We start from the raw sequence: 8225 nt of genomic DNA on the forward strand, positions 1-8225 counted from the left end.
TGAAGTTGGTATTGGTGTAAAGGAAGGTGTCATTCTATCTTTAAATAGGGACATTTTCACCTGCACTTGCATGTCCTAGAATGCCATTTGTTTATGGACACTTTTTAAATCCTAGGAATGTCCCTTAGTCAAGTGCACTGCTTCAGCTCTAGTTCTCATCCCCCTTCTAGCTTTACTGTCCAGCTGGTTTCTCTGCCACCTGCAGTCTCCCACCATGAGTCCACCTACCACCAATGTCTTTAGAGAGAACCCACATTTATGGTTGTATTTTCCCTCTGCTCCAAACCTCTAGTCACTCTTCATGCTTCTGGATAATGCAGTCTCTTGAACTTGTACCAAGGCCAGAACCCGCCTTGCCATGTGGTTAGTGCATCCTAACGTTCACTGCACCCCAGGTCAGAAGGCTTTGAGGGAGGATGACATGAAGACCACCTGATGCACCTGGACCTCTTTTTTTTTTTAATATATTTTATTGATTTTCCACAGAGAGGAAGGGAGAGAGATAGAGAGTCAGAAACATCGATGAGAGAGAAACATCGACCAGCTGCCTCCTGCCCGCAACCCAGGTACATGCCCTTGACCGGAATCGAACCTGGGACCTTTCAGTCCGCAGGCCGACGCTCTATCCACTGAGCCAAACCGGTTTCGGCTACCTGGACCTCCTGAGAGGCGATATAGACAGGGGCGGAAGAGTTCGGAATTGAGTCAGTTTTATTTACTGAAGTTTTCAGTGAGCAAATGAAAACTAAGCGAAGGAACAAACAAGGCTAGTATTCGCTCCAGGGAAAAACGGTTCCAATAGAAAAGAAACACTCCTAGGCTGGTGGCTAGGCTTTCAGTAAGGTTTTGTGTTCCTAATGATGTAACCATGTGTATAAGTTTGCTGGATCGGTCAGAAGAAAGTACCACAGACTGGGGGGCTTAAATAACACCAATGTATTCTCTCACAGTTTTCTGCAGGCTAGAAGTCATCTGTAATGACCCTATTTCCAAATAAGGTTACATTCTGAGGTACTGGAGAGCTAGGACATAGGAATTTTGGGGGGAAACAATTCAACCCTGAAAAACATTGAACACCGATACAACCAAAATGCTGATCTACCCATCTAAGACGTGAGGGAAGGTAGGAAATATGTAGAGGGAGTAAGAGAGGAGAGCAGCGACTGGGATTCCATGCAGGGAAAGCAGCAAACAATGCCTAAGAGTGAAGACACCAAGGCATATGGTGTTAGCATCTTACTTAGGGACTTGGAAGCAAATATCAAAGGATCAACTAGAAGAGGTAAAAGTGGTTGTCTCTGGGGAGGGGAATTTGGGGATGGGTGGGAGAGTATTCTTTTTCCCAACAGATCTTTACAGCTATTTGAATCTCTGAGCATGCGCAGAGTGACTTGGGTGACAAGGACCTGTGTTGCCCCTGCTGCCTGCACTGAGTTGCTCTTGTCTTCATTTGAGACGATAAAAGGAAGTGGGGACTATATCTGTATTAAAGGTCATGCTGACAAGAAGTAAAGTCTCGGGCTTTCTGGGACCTATTTTTTTTGGTTTCATTCTGAAAGACTAAAATAGTTACTTTTAGCTCCTTATATGACATCTACTTTAAGATATTCAAAAGGAGGGTCTTGAGGGACAATGTAATTTATTGCATATTTGAAATTCTTCAGAAGATGTCTACTTTCTTTTCTCTCTGTTGCAGTTATCAATTGAGAAATGAGCTAGAAGCATCTGACAGGAACTGTCACTAAGCCATGGTGAAGTTAGTTTTTTTTTTGGTTATGAGTACTTGTTTCATGTTTGCTTCTGTGGGGAACAGTGGAGATAGATTTCCTCTCCTTTTTTTTTTAAGCTTCCGTTTTACCTGTGCAAACCTTTCTCTCTCCTTGCTCCTATGATGTGATGGGGAAACCAAATGCTGAAGTGGGCACTTGGGGCTGAAGTGGGCACTTGGGTCTGCACAGAGCCCAAGTCCTATTGAAGTCAAATCGCTTGTGCAATGTGATAGTCTGTTAAGTAGCAGGTAGAATGAAAGTATCAGGCCATCTGTGGAAATTATTAGAAGAAGAAAAACGTGGTGAACAAGCAGAGCAGAAAAGTTAAAAAAAATACTTTATGACATACAATTAAGTTGGTACTAGTTAGAAATTAATGTTCGCACCATCAGTGTACACACTTAATTGACAAAAAGGAGTCCAATTATGATATGTGGCACATCACTCAATATACACTCAAATGCTTAGTCTAAAATTTTACATAGTCCTTGTTTGTGTAGTACTATTCCAGGTAGGGGCTAAGAGTAAATGAAAATATATGCCCAATTCCTTCTTTTAAGGAACTTAAATTTGTTTCAGAGTGATAAGACATAATTTAAGAGATAATAAGAGTTCAAATAACAATCTAAGACAGAGACTGGCAAACTGTGGGCTACAGACCAAATCTGGCCTGCTGATTATTTTTATAAATAAAGTTTTATTGGTACATAGATATGTTCATTCCTTTTCCTATTGTCCATGTCTGCGTTTTTGCTATAATGGAAGAATTGAGTAGTCGCAGCAGAACATATGGCCCACACAGCCTAAAATATTTACTGTCTGGCTCTTGCAGAAAAAATTTAGCAATTCCTGGTCAAAGACAATACTAAGTCAAAAGATGTTACAAGGAAGTTTATAATAATTAGAAATGCTTTAGTAACTCTGTAGTTAGTAAGTCTGAGAATGTAGTGGGTGGTCTGAGACAGGGGTTGAAGTTGACCTCAAGCCATGAAGATGGAGAAATTTTGTGATGTAAGGAATAAGGAACCAGGTTTCATGTATGAGAACATACATGGTGCCCTTTGGGGAAAAGTGTGTGGGGTGATGTGGACCAGGACTATCCAGCTGGAATTGGGGCTGAGGGCTGGGTATAAATCCAAGTGAGGTTGTCAATGTCAAACCTGCAACAGGTTAAGATCCTTTGAGTTCCAGGGTCAAGAATGGGAACATCCCCCAAACATGCTTTCCTTCAAAGACAACATTCATTCAAAATAAATATTGATTGCAGATCTGTTATGTGTTTGACCTACAAGAAGATGTTAGCATTCATTGAGGCATATGTCCTTGTGGACTAGTGAATCCATCTTTTTTTCCCCATGTAGTGCTAGTTCTAGGTGTGTTTGAAGAAATATTTCATTTTTCAGAGAGGTTTAACCTTGAGATCCTCTGAAGGCTACAAATGCCAGGATACTTGTATGGATAGGCAATCTCCCTTTCCATGGTAGCAATGTTCTGGAGAGTCTTTTGAGAAAGGAATTTTGGAAAGAAATGTGTAGACAAGAAATGTTGGGAGGGAGGAAGGAAGGAAGGAGAAGACTCCCTCCCCTCACCCCTCTTTGGCCACTACTTTGTCTTTGCCTTTCCTTTAGAACTTCTGTCCACCACTTTGTCTAGGTCTGCAAAGCTCCCTGCACATGTTCTTGCAGGGTGTGCTTCCACCCTCTGGATCCCCAGCCCTATGCACTTGGTCAGTTATCATAACCTTTCCACTTGCCACCATCTCCCCCATTCCATGACTGCCCCCTCACAGTTTGTATCTGGCTGTCTTGTCACCTGGCAGGCATTGAGCTCCCCCACTCTTCGTTGATCAGTTGCTGGAGGCCACTAAGCTCAGCTATGGATCCTTTTTCTCCTACCTGGGCACAGCCCCAGGGTGCCCATTCACTGCTTGGCTCAGGCCCTACTGGGCTCTGGAGTGGTGGTGAGGATGGGCCAAGGGGCTGTTGTCCATTCTGTTGGATTCTCAAAGCCACCCATTAATGCTTTCATTTACCTCTTACCTACTCCTTTTGTACACGTACACAGATATACATACATACTGTGCAAGAGAAAATTCCATAGTGCATTTTGCACTGAGCTTCTTTTATTTTTTAAATATTTTTTTATTGATTTCAGAGAGGAAGAAAGAGATAGAAATATCAGTGATGAGAGAGAATCATTGATTGGCTGTCTCCTGCATGCCCCACACTGGGGATTGAGCCTGCAACCCAGGCATGTACCCTGACTGGGAATCAAACCATGACCTCCTGGTTCATAGGTTGACGCTCAACCACTGAGCAATGCCAGCTGCTTCTTTTAGACTGCTTCTAAAGCTCCTCAGATGCTCTTCTCAGCCCTGACCCTCACTAACAGATGACCTTGATTCCTATGTTAGAGAAGGGGTCAGCTCCCTTGTGCTCCCTCACCGTTATATCTCTATTTTGCTAGTGGAACTCTGATCCCCTTTTATCCTCTTCTTATCTAATGTCAGAGAAAGAAACATCTTTGCTTCTCTTTTCATCCTTTCCTGACTTCTCTCCCATGTTGGGCTCCGGACTGATATTCCTGTTGTCTAGCTCAGTGTTCCTGTTCCCTCAAACTCTTAATAAATACTGGATCAAAGAGCACTTCTGTCTGAGAAAAAGCCAGGTAAGAATTTATAAGTGCAGGCAGGCCTGATTTGGCCTGGTTTCATATTTGAGTATACTACCTGTATTCATATGTGCAATGTGGTAATCTTCACATTCTTATCTGTGTAGCCACAGTCTCTAGAGCTTACATCCTAGAAAACCATCAATTGAAAAAGCATGAACAGGAACATGGGCGAGAAAAGAGGCTTCAAATCCAGACTGGCTGGCGGCTGGGATATCAGCTCCCCACCCTTGGACAAGTTATCTGATCTCTCTGGGAATCAGATTCTTCCCAAATTAGGAACAGCAATAGGCACCTCATAGAGTGTGTGCCAATTACAATTGCTGTGTGACAAATTACTCCAACTTTGCACCTTCAAACAGCCATTTTATTATGCTCATGGACTTTGTGAATCTGGACCAGACATGGTGGAGATGGCTTGTCTCAGCTCCACAATGTCTGGGGCCTTAGCTGGAAAGACTTGAAGACTGGGGGGTGACTCGACAGTGGGGGAGCTGGAATCATCTAAAGGCTCTGACACTCATATGTCGCGGGCTGGGTGACTCAGCAACAGGGTGGCCAACTAGAGTGCCTGTGCGTGGGCCCTCACTGTGACTTGGCCTCCTCACAGCGTGGTGGTCTTCCAGGTATTCCAGCAAGTGGGTTGGACACTGCAGATTAGCTTCTTGTCGCCCTGCCTCCAAAGTCATACAACATCTTTTCCCTGCACTCTCCTGGTCACAGTGTTCACAAGCCTGCCCAAATTCAAAGGTGCAGGGAGGGAGATTAGACTTCCCCTGTTGATAGCTGGGGTCACATTCTGGAAGAGCATGACAGATGGGAGAGACTGCTGCAGCCATTTTGGAAAGTAGAATCTGTCACAGAGTGGTTTGATACAGTGTAATGATGTGATGAGGATAAAGGCACCTGGCACCCAGAAGTTAAGACTCTATTTTCAGCCCAGGCCAGTGTGGCTCGGTTGGGCGTTGTCCCATGCCCAGAAAGGTTGCCTGTTTGACTCCCAGTCAGGACACATGCCTGGGTTTTGGGCTCGATCCCCAGTAGAGGGCGTTCAGGAGTCAGCTGATCAATGTTTCATTCTTACCTTGATGTTTTCCTTTCTCCCTCTCCTTTCCTCTCTCTCTGAAAATCAATAAAAAATATTTTTTTAAAAGAGTCAATTTCATTCAGCAAGTGTTTATTATGTTCCGACTATATGCCAGGCATTTGGCCAATGCTGGGTCTCCAGGGGCAAACACTGCAGACGTGCTCCCTGCCTGTAGCTTTCACTTAGTGGGTGGGGGATGCAGGCAGCAATCCAATGTGGTTAGATCTGTGATGAGGATTCAGAATGCCATCTCCTTTCACAGAGCCGGACTGGTTGAGTGTCTGGATTTCTTTATTTTCTTTGAAATGAGAATGAAGTGGGATTTCCCCACAGTGAATGCTGGGGAGGGGCCATCTGCCCAATGTTAACGTGGAACTGCTCACTGCTGCCTTGTTAGTGGTACTTTGGCAGCCCTGAAAGGTGCCTTAGAATCATTATGCCTGGGGTCTGCAAGCACCCTGTCACTCTATTGTTCAATGTAGACTTATGTTCTTCCTTCCTAAAATGGGGTTTGGGAGAGTGATGGTGTGCAGAGAATCATGTAGGGGACCATCTTCAACCTTGATATGCCCACCCCCCCCCCATTCTGATGTAGACCAGGCTGGGGGAGAGAGAGGCACGAGGAGGCTGCATAGGTGATTCTGATACCTGGGTGAGGAACCGATGCAATATAGATCAACACGTCTTAGATGACACTGTGTGTGTCATTCCCCCGGGGATCCTGTTACTCTGCAGCTTCAGTAGGTGTGGGTGAGGCCAGAGCCTGTTGCTGAGCAGTGAGGGTGTAGGGAGTACCAGTGAGGTACAGACAGATGCTATCGAGGCTTGCCCTGCCAAATGGGGGGGTCAGCTCTCAGAGAGTAGTGCACTGAGGGTTAGGCAGCTGATCTACCATGCTTCAGCATACATTTTAAAAATATAAGTATTGCCTGGCTGGCATGGCTCAGTGGTTGAGTGTTGACCTATGAACCAGAAGGTCATGGTTCAATTTCCAGTCAGGATACATGCCCAGGTTGCAGGCTCGATCCCCAATGTGGGGCGTGCAGGAGGCAGCCGATAAATGATTCTCATCATTGATGTTTCTCTCTCTCTCTCCCTCTCCATTTCTCTCTGAAATCAATAAAAATATATTAAAAAATAAAATATAAGTATTCTGTTAAAAACCAGAATCATGCTATTTTATACTTAAACAACTAAAACCACAACCTTCCTTATACAAAACTCATCTCAAGAAACCCCAAATCATAGTCTAAATTGGTATAACCAGGCCCTGGCTGGGTAGCTCAGTTGGTTAGAGCATCGTCCCAATACACCAAGGTTGCAGGTTCAATCCCCAGTCAGGGTGCATAAAAGAAGCAACCAATGAATGCATAGATAAGTGGGACAACAAACATCTCTCTCTCTCTCGCTTTCTCTCTCTCTCTCTCTCTCTCTCTCTCTCTCTCTCTTTCTCTCTCTCCCTCTCTCTCAAATCAATAAATTAAAAATTAAAAGAATTGGTACAGCCATTATGGAAAACAGTATGGAGGTCCCTCAGAAAATTAAAATAGAATTATCACATGATCCAGCAATTTCACTTTTGGATCTGGATCTGAAGAAAATAAAATCATTATCTCGAAGCGATGTCTGCATCCCCCTGTTCATTGCAACATTATGCACAATAGTCAACACATGGAAATGGCTTATGAGACCATTTGTGGATGAATAGATAAAGAAAATGTGGTATGTATATACAGTGGAAAATTATTTGGCTATAAAAAGAAGGAAATCCTGTCATTTCAACCACACGGATAAACTTTGAGGGCATTATGCTAGGCGAAATAAGTCAGAGAGGAACAAGTACTGTGTGATCTCACGTATGTGTGGATCTAGAAAAGCTGAACTTAGAAACAGTAAACTGGTGGTTGTCAAGGGCTCAGGGGTGTGGGAAATGAGGAGTTGTTGGTCAGAGTGCAAATTTCCAGTCATAAGATAAGTAAGTTCCGGGAGATCTGGTTGACGGTGGTTAACAATGCTGTAGTGTAGCATATACTTGAAAGTCACTAACGCCATTAACACCACCTCAACAAAATGGTGAGTTGAAGGATGTGTTAACTAACATTGTTTTGATCATATTGTAATATATAAGCATATCAGATCACTGCTTTGTATACCTTAAATTTACATGATATTATATGTCAATTGCATCTCACGGAAGCTGAAAAAAAGAAAAGACATTAACACATGAACGACAAAAAAAAAGTTATAGTCCGGCCGGAGTGGCTCAGTGGTTGAGCGTCAACTAGGAAGTCACAGTTCCATTCCAGGTCAGGGCACATGCCCAGGTTGCAGGCTTGATCCCCAGTTGGGGGCGTGCAGGAGGCAGCTGATCAATGATTCTCTCTCATCATTGATGTTTCTCTCTCCCTCTCCTTTCCTCTATGAAATCAATAAAAATATATTTAAAAAATAAAGTTATATTCTCACTGTGTGTGTACATGCACATGCATACACACACACACACACACACACACACACACACACACCCCTCAACTCCCCCAAAAATCCAAATTCAGTATGTTCACAGACATGACCTTGCAGCTCTGTCCCGAGGTCCATGCTCATAGACATGTGGTGGAGAATACACTTTGGATTGTACTTTTTGCTTTAAATAGCTAAAAGTATATTTTAACAAAGGACTTGGGATTAAGCATTGTACA

The sequence above is a fragment of the Myotis lucifugus genome, unplaced genomic scaffold, assembly GCF_000147115.1.
Source record: "Myotis lucifugus unplaced genomic scaffold, Myoluc2.0 scaffold_49, whole genome shotgun sequence".
Taxonomy (NCBI): domain Eukaryota; kingdom Metazoa; phylum Chordata; class Mammalia; order Chiroptera; family Vespertilionidae; genus Myotis; species Myotis lucifugus.